Below are 12,495 nucleotides of genomic sequence, written 5' to 3'. Positions count from 1 at the left end.
AGGTAGGTGGGAGGTGAGGGAAATTGGACAGGTTCTGTTTAATAAATTTTCTAATATAAAAGGTAGTGAAAGAAATGTGTTGCTGGAAAGTTATATTTGGAGAGTAATTGTTCATAGGATGCAAAGACTTTGTCTATGTACAGATCTCTAAGTGATTTAATCCTGAATGTTTTCCAGGCATTAAAAATTGCATATGTTTGCAGGGGTGGAAAAAGGTGGTTCTCTTGCTGATGTGCCACAGATAACAGCTTCTCCATCTTTAAATGCTTTCTACATTGGTTTTTTATTCTGAGTGAGTGAAGCACAATTGTGTTGTTAGTATATTGCTGATAACTTGCATTTATTGGGGGACAAAGCAGGGAATATAAAGAAGTACTGCAGGATTTTACTTCTATTGTGGACCAGGCCTGTGTATGTTCATCTGTTTGTGTCCAGGTTTTTATAGCTTGTATGTTTGCTGCCCAGTAATAAAACTAGAAGTTGGGTAAAGCCATGCCACCTTCTGCCTTAGGTCTTTATAGGGTCGCTCTTTGGATACGTGGATGTTTTGAGTTCCAAATAAATGAGGTTATTGTTGAATCTAATTGCTTAAAAAAATATTTATTGATGTATATTGGAATGTTTTGAAATAAAAAAAAGAAGTTTAGGAAGAATATTCATCTTAACAATGTTAATTCTTCCAGCTAGAGTGAAATGAAGGGTTGACCATCTATGCAAGTCTTACTTAACTTTTTCCATGCAGACAGCAAAATTTTTTTAATGAAGAGCTTTGTGTTTACTTGTGGTGTTTACCCCATGGTATTTAAACTGATCTGCAATGATAAAAGGCAGGGTGTCTAATCTAATATTATATGCTTATGAATTCACTGGAAAGAGTACACTTGTATTCAGATTAATTGTGAGACCAGATATCTTTTGAAATTCTGTAAGTGCTGTTAAGACTGCAGGCACAGAATATTTTGGGTCTGATATATACAGTACCATATTATCTGCATATTGAGAAATTTTCTGTTCCAGTCCTTCTCTGATAATCCCATTTATCTGATCAGCATTTCGACAGTGAACCACCAGTGGTTCAATGGCGATTACAAATAGCAGTGGTGACAAGGGGCACCCTTGTCTGGTACGATGTTCTAGTTTAAAGTAGTCTGAACAAATGTTTTTAATACAAACTGAAGCTTCTGGATTGGTATACAGTAGTTTGATCCATTCACAAATGTTCAGGCCAAACCCAAATTTCTCTAATGTAGTGAAAAGGTATTTCCATTCAATCACATCAAATGCTTTTTGTGCATCCAATGATTATAATATTTCTGGGGTGTTTGACTTTGTTGGTGAGTATATTACATTAAACAGGCGTCGAAGATTGGAAGATAATTGTCGACCCTTGATAAATCCAGTTTGATCTTGTAATATTACTGAAGGCAGCATTTTCTCCATCCTTCTAGCTATAATTTTTGAGAGTATCGTAACATCATTATTCAGAAGTGAAATTGGTCTGTATAATGCACATTGTAATAAGTCCTTATTTTGTTTAGGAAAGACAGTGATTAATGCTTGGCGAAAAGTTCGATGCAGAATTTGATTGTCTCTAGCTTCGTAAATGTTGCTAATAGGAGGAGAGCTAGCTGAGCGGAGAATTTCTTATACAATTCTGCAGGGTAGCCATTAGGGCCTGCTGCTTTCCTGCCCTGAAGTGACTTTATAGCATCTAGTAATTCTGATAGGGCCAGAGGTTTATCCAGTTCCTCCGCACGAAAAGTATCTATTTGTGGTATCTGTAACGTATCCAGAAATGTATTAGATTGTGTGTTGTCTTCTTTAAACTCAGTAGAGTATAAGGATTTATAGTAGTCTCTAAATGTGTGCATTATATTTTTATGGTCAATTATTTTGTCTCCGTTCGTGTTGGTGATTACTGGGATTGCATTGCGAAGTTCTTGCTTGTGGATTTGTTGAGCTAAAAGCTTACTAGCTTTCTCTCCATGTTCATAGTAATGATGTCTGTATTTGTAAATTAGTTGTTCAGTTTCATTAGTTGTCAAGAGGTTGAGTTCTGAATGTAGAGCCTGCCTTTTCCTATGTAGAGCCTCGCTTGGAAGCCTGGCATGTTCTTCATCTATTCTAGTAACTTCAGTTTTTAGCTCCGATACTTTCTTTGTTTCTAATTTATTCCTGTGGGAAACATATGAAATAATCTGTCCTCTTAAGAAGGCCTTTAGAGTTTCCCAGAGTATTCCTGCAGAAACCTCTGAGGATGTGTTTGTCTCTAGGAATAAACTGATTTGTTTGGATATAAATTCTGTACAGTTACAAAAACAGCTTTTAAGGGTTTGGTTAAATCCAAGTATCCTAAATTATTTTGAAATTCACTAATTCAACAGTACATATATAATGTTTGATTTTTTTTGGTATTATTTTAAGCAGTATTTTTCAGTTGCTAGAGAAAATAAGAGTATAAATTTAAAATGTGCACATGGTCAGATAAATTAGATAGACGATGATCTCATTCCTTATAAACCTTGTGCTGAAACTAAATGTGTGCTGCTTAGTCCAGCCTTTTTTGGTAAATCTTATAGCGGCATAACTAAGGCACGCTGAAGTTCAAAACATTGAACAAGATCTTTTTGAATAAACTCTATTTATACCCACTCTTTATTTTATGTTCATTAATCACTACATGTGGTCTGGCTCAGTAGTATACATGTTAGTATAATAGTTTAAAGGTAAAGTGTATTCTGTGCATTTTCATATGTTAAACAAGACACCCATCTGATTCTGACTGTTTGACTAATTTACTTTAAGTTGACTAAAACCAATTTACCTTTTCTCAACTAAAATTAATTTATTTTTGTTGACTAAAACTAAAAATACTTAAATGACTAAAATGTGACTAAATTGCAAATTAGCCAGAAGACTAACTAAATCAAAATGTTTTGTTGAAATTCACACTGGCTATAAACACTAGCATTCAGGCTTGTGCCTGCAGCACAGCGCAACACAGAAGTATAAACGGCTTTCTACAGCGTAGACTTGACACATTTGACCTATTGACCTGAAATTTGGTACACATATACTACGTGACATCTACTATCTGGTTTCGAGGTAATGATTGACCTCCAAGGTTATTCCTCTTTTTATTTTATTTTATTGTAGAATCGAATCTCGGGAGCAGATAGCAGGGTGGCCATACGGTACATGCGTATGGGTGCTGTTCTCATTCCTACCACCTTTGCCGTCACTTCCCTTACCTCTTCATATCTCAAATCATTCTCGAGGCAGCTTGAAGACTTAACTGCCAGCTTAAGTAAAAAATTAAAGAAAACTTACTAAGTAATTGCAACAAATCAGTTTCAACACGAAAAGATGCTGACAAAAGAAGAGAAGAAGCGGGCCGCTAGGGTGGAGAAAAGAACAGCTGCTCTGAAAGCAGCAAGTGCATCAACCTCTGAGCAAATGAATGATAAATATACAGAGAAAGAGGATGAAAACTGTAAGTCAAGTGTATTCACTGCATGTTATCGTGCACTCCGCCGTTACTGGTCTAGAATAATTACAAACCACCTTCCTTACCAAGTGGGAGACAAATATATTATCTTAAATTGGAAGAAATCTAATTTTCCTTTCCAAAACTTATGTTTTTAAGAATCTTCCTTTTCATTAAATCTGGTGTAGGAAGTTCCAGGCGTCTAATATCAATTGGAGAGGTCCTTATATTCACATAATATAATGGGTATCAGACCAAAGACACGGTCTTAAATACACATTGTTGGGTTATTTCTATAAACCGATGCATTAAAAGCAATTCTTAAGGAACTAAAAAAATGCTGTGCCCTTTTCATTAAACTACAGGGATTTGAACTGCCCATTTTCTAAATATCTTGATAATTCATTTCCAATGATACATTTTTGTGAAAATTGTACATTTTTTGTCATATTTTTCACTAAGAAATGGGAAAACAAACACGATATTTTTTCAAAATTATTTTTCAGTTGACTTATCTAAAAACAATTTAATAAGCTTCAAAATTGGAACTTAAGATACTATACAGACACTATGCAGCAAATACAAATTGTAAACTGAATATGACTACAAACCAGTGGCATTTACGTTCCATGTCATAAAAAACTTAGAGGCTAGTCCTGGACTAGGTGAGTCTTCTTTTTAAAGACCGCTTGGACCCACTGTAGTTTCCCTTTTGGGTGAAGATTGCAGGATAAGATGCAATTTATCAATCGGTTTCACAATGGTGGACAATGTAGGCAGCTCTCATTCTCCCCCAACCCAACTCTTGATTTCACCAGCGTCTTCAATTCTATCAAGTCATCCCTGTCAAGGTGCAAGCTAAGGGATATATAGGCACATAAGCCATTTGTGTCCTGAGTAATTGACTGTTTGTGAAGCATAAAGACCATGTCTCTGATGTGGCTGTGAACAACCCTAGAGCACCAGAAGGCCACCAGTGTTATCAATGATGATGCTAGCTGGAACAAGGTTCATGTGCTGAGAAATTTAATTCATGAGTTTGAAACTAGATATGAACCTCTCATATCATGTGATCCATTTTTAATTATTTATCCTTCATCTTGGCCACAGGAAATGTGAAGCCACCACAGTTTTGGTAATACAGCACTTAGTGGCATTCTTCAGAAATATGAGGCCATCTTATCTCTCATCAAAGGCACCATTATAAGTGGATAAATGCGCTTACAACAAACAAATAAGCATTTGGCAGCCTCATCTGTGTATGACTTGGTCAACATAGTGAAGACAAGCAATCCAGATTGTTATTCAAAGATTTACAGTGTGCTTAAATTGTCTCTAACACTGCCTTTGAGCAGTGCATCTTGTGAGAAGGGATTTTCAAATCTCAATATAATAAAAATTAAGTACAGATCCTGCCTGTCACATACAGGTGCGGTCATAAAATTAGAATATCATGACAAAGTTGATTTATTTGAGGAATTCCATTCAACAAGTGAAACTTGTATATTAGATTCATTCATTACACACAGACTGATGTATTTCAAATGTTTATTTCTTTTAATTTTGATGATTATAACTGACAACTAATGAAAGTCCCAAATTCACTATCTCAGAAAATTAGAATATTGTGAAAAGGTTCAGTATTGAAGACACCTGGTGCCACACTCTAATCAGCTAATTAACTCAAAACACCTGCAAAAGCCTTTAAATGGTCTCTCAGTCTAGTTCTGTAGGCTACACAATCATGGGGAAGACTGCCGACTTGACAGTTGTCCAAAAGACGACCATTGACACCTTGCACAAGGAGGGCAAGACACAAAAGGTCGTTGCTAAAGAAGCTGGCTGTTCACAGAGCTCTGTGTCCAAGCACATTAATAGAGAGGTGAAGGGAAGGACAAGATGTGGTAGAAAAATAAGTGTAAAAGCAACAGGGATAACCGCACCCTGGAGAGGATTGTGAAACAAAACCCATTCAAAACTGTGGGGGAGATCCACAAAGAGTAGACTGCAGCTGGAGTCAGTGCTTCAAGAAGCACCACGCACAGATGTATGCAAGACATGGGTTTCAGCTGTCGCATTCCTTGTGTCAAGCCACTCTTGAACAAGAGACAGCGTCAGAAGCGTCTGGCCTGGGCTAAAGACAAAACTGCTGCTGAGTGGTCCAAAGTTATGCTCTCTGATGAAAGTAAATTTTGCATTTCCTTTGGAAATCAAGGTCCCAGAGTCTGGAGGAAGAAAGGAGGGGCACAGAATCCACGTTGCTTGAGGTCCAGTGTAAAGTTTCCACAGTCAGTGATGGTTTGGGGTGCCATGTCATCTGCTGTTGTTGGTCCATTGTGTTTTCTGAGGTCCAAGGTCAACGCAGCCGTCTACCAGAACGTTTTAGAGCACTTCATGCTTCCTGCTGCTGATGAAATGGAGATGCAGGTTTCATTTTCCAACAGGACCTGGCACCTGCACAAAGTGCCAAAACTACCAGTACCTGGTTTAAGGACCATGGTATCCCTGTTCTAGATTGGCCAGCAAACTCGCCTGACCTTAACCCAATAGAAAATGTATGGGGTATTGTGAAGAGGAAGATGCAGTACGCCAGACCCAACAATTCAGAAGAGCTAAAGACCACTATCCGAGCAACATGGGCTCTCATAACATCTGAGCAGTGCCACAGACTGATCGACTCCATGCCACGCCGCATTGCTGCAGTAATCCAGGCCAAAGGAGCCCCAACTAAATATTGAGTGCTGTACATGCTCATACTTTTCATGTTCATACCTTTCAGCTGGCCAACATTTCTAAAAAATCCTTTTTTTGCATTGGTCTTAATTGGTATTCTAATTTTCCGAGATACTGAATTTGGGACTGTCATTAGTTGTCAGTTATAATCATCAAAATTAAAATAAATAAACATTTGAAATGCATCAGTCTGTGTGTATGAATGAATCTAATATACAAGTTTCACTTTTTGAATGGAATTACTGAAATAAATCAACTTTGTCATGATATTCTAATTTTATGACCAGCACCTGTACTCACCTCTCTTTAAGAGATACCTACTAAATCTCCAAGTTAATTAAGAAGGCAAGCTCAGTTATGAGACACAATTTTGACCTACTGGATGTGCCATTGAAAGAGAGAATTAAGACAATGCTGATGGCCATAATGAACATGTTGCACATCTTCTCTATGACACACTCACGTTGAGGTCTTTTACGCATTGAAGTGTTCACCAGAAATGTGACATGAAATGCTACTGTGGCCTTTTCATACCTCTGTCAATGCTCCTTTTTGATGCTTCACTATAACGAACCTCTTATCATGCTTGCCGGTTTACTGAAGCTAATGATGAAAGCAACATTTTTTTCATTAATTAATTAAAAACCTTTTAAAATGTACATCCTTCACTTCCAGTTTTGTTAAACAATGATATTAAGATTCAGGTCACAGTCCTAAGAAATGGTTTTACAATCTTCAAAGGTTTAGACCAAATATATTTGCATTGATTATATTATACTCCTACCCACAAGCTGCATTTCATGTGAATAATATCAATTCTGATTATTTGACTGTAGAACATAGACCTAGATGGGGCCAAATCCATGCTCCTTATTGTACTGGCCATCATTAAACCCTTTGCCATCTATTTGCGTAAGTAACAAGAACTATCTTAAAATAATTAGGAGAATTAACATTGTTATAATGAATATTCTTCTAAAATATTTATATCACAAGTGGAATATACTTAGATACTATATATTAATAAATCCATATTTAAGGATACCATACAATGGTTACCACATAACCATAATTTGTTAAATTTGCAATGCAGACTGGCCACAGATTCAAAAATAAATTCTGCAGAGATCTAAAGCAGATAGAGTTATAATTATAATGTCCAGTTCTTGTACTGGGTTGCTAGTAGACATACTGCTGAAGGAATTGGCAGGTTTAGGGGAATAAACCTTACTGACTTGTTTAGCTGTAGAGATGATGTCTTGTCCTGCCCCCCTTCTTAGTGATTTGCTCTGCATAAAAATTGTCTCTAGTTACTGTTGGGGGTCACCATGCCAGGACTTGCCTGACCCTCGGATGTTAAGTGGATCCTTAGTATTTCATAGAGTTAGAGCATAGGTTAGACCAGCAATCAGTGAGAAACAAAACAGCAGTTTCTTAGTGCAATAAGGCGCATCATTTATTTTAAACAGCAGTTTCTTAGTGCAATAAGGCGCATCATTTATTTTAAACAAAGTGACAAATAGCACTTATAAAATGACCACGCTTCTGCCTTTTTGCATCTTTGCATGTGTACATGCACTATTCTTGTATTCTTTTCTCTCTTCTTATTCCCTCCATACTACCAACCACAGTTAATTTGTTGGCAAAGAAAAGCACCGTCTTACCTAAAGCCTTTAGCTTTTAATGAAGAGTCTGCGCCAATTTCAGCAATTGCATGTGCCTATTGCCAGCCTCCAAAATACTGCTCTGTGTATGCCACTTCCCATTACCATACGTCACATCACCAATAGCTAAAACTAACTAAAAATGTAAACCACCCTAACTGATCATATAGCACATCCCCGTTATAAATTACGTGTCACAATTACTGTTAATTATCATTATCTAAGCTGAAATCCAGTGGCTTAAAACTTACTCAGAATATGATACCAGAAAAGGAAAACATATTCTACATTTCTTCTATCTTTAAACTCCACAATTTATAATGTGTGAAAGGTGTTTGTTATTAAAACTTTCTACAATCAATGAATTGATAATATATTTGCATCCTCCAATCAAATCTGCTACAAATATAACCTTTCATGAAAATGTTTACTACATCTGACTTTGAGACTTTGTTGTTTGACTTTTCTAGCTATCCTTCAACTTCTGCTACACCAACTATGCCAATGATAAAGACTTTTTTTTAATAGTGTACTGTTAGATACTCACAAATATTATTGAAAACAGAAGCTTTCAATTAAAATTCAGATTAGGACTCTCTTGCCATTCAATAATTTCTATCCCTGTAAAGCACTGTGTGGTGTAATACCAGATGGGATTTCACTGGCCAATGGACAATGTGGCAACTTAGACCACATTGCTAGCACATTGTTAAATTTTGCTCACCTGAAATCCTGTCATCTACCATAGCAGAGTGGAAAATGGACATGTTATTTAACTTACAGTTAGAAAAGGTCAAATTCAGACTTACAGGATCTAGTTTGTAGAGATTCTGGGAAAGCAAGATGGTGAACTGCAAGCTGTGGCTGCGTGGCATGTGGATGAAGAGCTGAAAACTCAGAGATTCAGCTTCTCCTTGTTTAACACCCCAAACCATGAGCAATTAAAGCTTCTCTTCTTGCCACTCAGAAGGATTCTTCCAGAATCGAGCCAAAAACATCAGCTCAGCAATGCCATTGCATTTGTATCCTGAACTGAGTTAGTTTTACACCAGCACTAGAGTTTACCTCTCAGCTCTTCTATCAAAGAAGAAGATCGTTATGATGTTTTTATTATTGGTGAGATTTGTTTTCTGTTTTCCTGGCACCTGCATGTCAGATATTTAAATAATGCCCTATCTGCCTTTGAAAAGCACAAGATCAGGAACTTTGGAATCATAATGCTACATACAGTAGTAAACAGAATTCAGCACCACCAGTAAAGATGGACTTCTCTTTACTGATTCAGGCCACTAAGAGAGCCCTGCTGCAAGAATCAGTTATGTCCAGTCCACTCTCAATGATTAGATCTGCCAACTTCAAGCCCTAGACAACTGGCTGAGATTCTTCTACAAGAGACAGCACATCACCTACATGGAACTTTGAGCGGTTTTGGTAGAAACAATGCTTCTTCAGACTGGATGGCCTGCATCCAAATTGATTCTGCTTAGGGCTCTTTCCGACATTGCAAAGGTAATAACTCATGACTGACTCATCAATGTTATATTTAATAATGGATATGACTGTAATACTCTTGCAGCTGATTTATCTAAAGAAGTACATTATATCTTCCCTATAATAACAAATGATAGATATAGCAATAAAAAAGACAAACCAGTATTAACATAAATAACCTGATTCATATTAAGATTGGTCACATTGCCTCGGTACAGCATATTGAAATGATTAGTATGCCTAACTTAACATTACTGGTCAAACTAGCAAGACTTTCAACATTAATGATTTCATTACTCATTAATCTGATAAGAAAACAGATTTTGTGTGAAACATGGCTCAGTACAGACAGTGCTGTAGAACTAAATGAAGCAATTTCATCAAACTACAGATTCATACACTCAATCCGGCAAGAGAAAAAATGTGAAATAATTTTTCAATTTGCATATGCTGCAAAAACCTTAGCTAGGGGAATTTTACATCCTTAAAATTGTTTTTGCTATCATTATTCAAAAAGTACCTTGTTCTCTGTTACTTACTGTTTTACATTCACCAAAATATAATGCCTATTTTAATACAGAATTTTCTATTCTGTTTTACTTAATTGTAACTAATTATGATAGGCATTAAATACCAGAAAGTTTTAACTTTCATTTCATAATAGGCATGGCTTTAAAACAAGATGCTTTTAATCTTTATCAGCATATTACATAGCCAACACATACATTTAGATTTGGAAATTTCCAAAGGTTTTAACATTGTAGTGACATGGACTTTAGATCTCCAACTATTGGATCATTTCTGTATATTTGTAATGTATCGTTATTTGTGCTAAGAATTGGGTTGATGTTTTAAAACTTTTATTTCAGCAGCTATCTTTGCGATTCGTTTGATTCGTTAGTTTAGCAGTCAGCCTGAGAGTAGTAACCATTTTTAGACATAGCCGCTGATGTAAATACGGTTGAAAGTTTTAATTGTGAACAGACAGTGGCAGAGAGAATTCACATAATCTAAGAGATTATTTTCTACTATCAGTCATCTGTAAAACCCACTTTAGGAGAAGCCAAAAGCAAATTGCAATTCTTTTGCAGTATTTTTTTAAGGAAAAAATAAAGAATGTAAGAGGTAGTATAATGCAAACAGCCAAAATAAACTTTGTGGAACCCCAGCCTTTTATTACAATCAAATACCTTAGCTTTAATAAACTGTTCCGAATTACAGAAAATAATTACACAGTTTAAGTCGTCCAGTTTGTGCTTGATCCGGTTCCAGCAAAGTTCTTTAAAGAAGTCTCAGAGGTATTAATTAACAGTGTACTGGATATTGTTAACTGCACCTTAGATACTGGTATTTTTATAGTTTCTTTAAAGATTGTACTAGTTAAACCTTTGCAAAAAAGGGACAACTTAGACAACTCTGATATTATCAGTTTCAGACCAATCTCTAACCTGCCTTTTCTAAGCAAAATTATACAAAAGGTTGTATTTCAGCAATTATGTGACTGTTTAAACCAAAAGTCTGTCCTTGATAAGTTTCAGTCAAGTTTTAGAACCAATCATAGTACTAAAACTGCCTTATTTAAAATAGCTAATGATCTATGCTGTAGTGCAGATGCCAACAACATATCCATTCTTGTCTTCTTAGATCTAAGTGCAGCTTTTGATGTTACAGATCATGGAATTCTCATTAACTGCCTTTGAGAATGGGTTTGGTCTTTCTGACAATGTACTACACTGGTTTAAATCATATATATCCGATGGGAAATACAGGCAGTACCCTGATTATGTATGAGATAGGAACTGTAGGTTTGTACTTAAGTCAGAACAGATACATAAATTTAATAAATGCTATTGTTGACCGATTGTAACCAAGTGCTCTGCCAATGAATGATGGAGTTTCACCTCTCTCTGACATTTTTATTTCTACTTTATTTTCAATGGTGATGGTTTTTCTCTTCTATACTGTATCATCGGCACTTGCATCAGATTTGTGTTTCAGAGACATTGTTAAAGGGTGAAGACAAAAGATTAAGATGAGCTCTTCTGCACTGCACTGTACACACTATCACAGCAGGAAGGCACCCCTCGTCAGCACGTCTGATGTATTGCCACACGACAACTTCCTGCTATGTACGTAACAGTACAAGCAGGTTTGCTATTGAGAATGAATGGGGACATCGAGGGGCGGTTCATCACCAGGCTGCAGTGTCCACCCACCGAGAACAAAGGCGGGTAGTGAATCACCCCCATTCAATAGACAGCCATCCGATGCACACTACAATGCTACGCCCGCCGCCCTGTTCACCCTCAATGGCCTTCCGTTCAGCTCGCAGCATTACCAGTCGCCCACCGAGAACAAATGGGGCAGCCGTGTGTGGTGGGCAGGCAGTGAAACCGCTTGCTGCCTGGTAGCCGCTCGAGGGACACTACACTGCGAGCAATGAAATCACCCCCCTCCAGCCTCCGTCCAGCCACTGCTTGCAGCGTCCCCAGGCCAAAGATGACGGAGCGGCAGTTACAGAGGCGCATACATCAGTGATTCATCATGTTGAATATGGTGTACCACTGGGTCAATTATTGGTCCACTATTACTTTCACTTTACCTGCTCTCCTTACGTCACATTTTTTCAAAACATATGGTGAATTATCATAGCTACGTGGATACAGTTTTATTTGTCTATAGCACCAGATAACACAGATGGTCTTAGCCATCTTGTCAAATGTCTTGCTAACAATCATCAAATGTTTCTGAAATTCAACTTCCTCAAGGAAGGTGAATTAAAAAGTTTTAATTATTTTCAGCAATAAAAAAAGTGAGGACTTTAGAAGTAAAGTTAATCACTTGGGCTTAAATATTAAGTGTGAAGTAAAAAAACCTAGATGTTTTAATAGATTCAGAATTAAATTTCAAATATTCAGTTTTTCTCTTATTCATTTTTTACAAGGACTACTTTCATGCTTTGATATATTAAAATTGCCAGTTCAATATTGTTTCAATTTCACTTGATCAGTGAATATTCAGTTTTCTTTTTTCCAATGCACCATGCCTCCCAGTCCACACTCTTTGCTGATATTTACAATACAAATCAATACACATCTGCAAAACTGCACGTTTACTCCA

The 12,495-nt window shown here is 36.7% G+C and overlaps 1 protein-coding gene across 1 annotated transcript in view; it reads left to right on the top strand.

The window, feature by feature from the left end:
- tfg (trafficking from ER to golgi regulator) overlaps positions 1-12,495 on the top strand; it is a 148,600-nt gene that overhangs the window by 91,462 nt on the left and 44,643 nt on the right. The window lies entirely within an intron of this gene.

Source organism: Polypterus senegalus, chromosome 2 (genome assembly GCF_016835505.1).
Source record: "Polypterus senegalus isolate Bchr_013 chromosome 2, ASM1683550v1, whole genome shotgun sequence".
Taxonomy (NCBI): Eukaryota; Metazoa; Chordata; class Cladistia; order Polypteriformes; family Polypteridae; genus Polypterus; species Polypterus senegalus.
The sequence above is the reverse complement of the archived record's forward strand: the minus strand, read 5'-3'. Positions and strand labels throughout refer to the sequence as shown.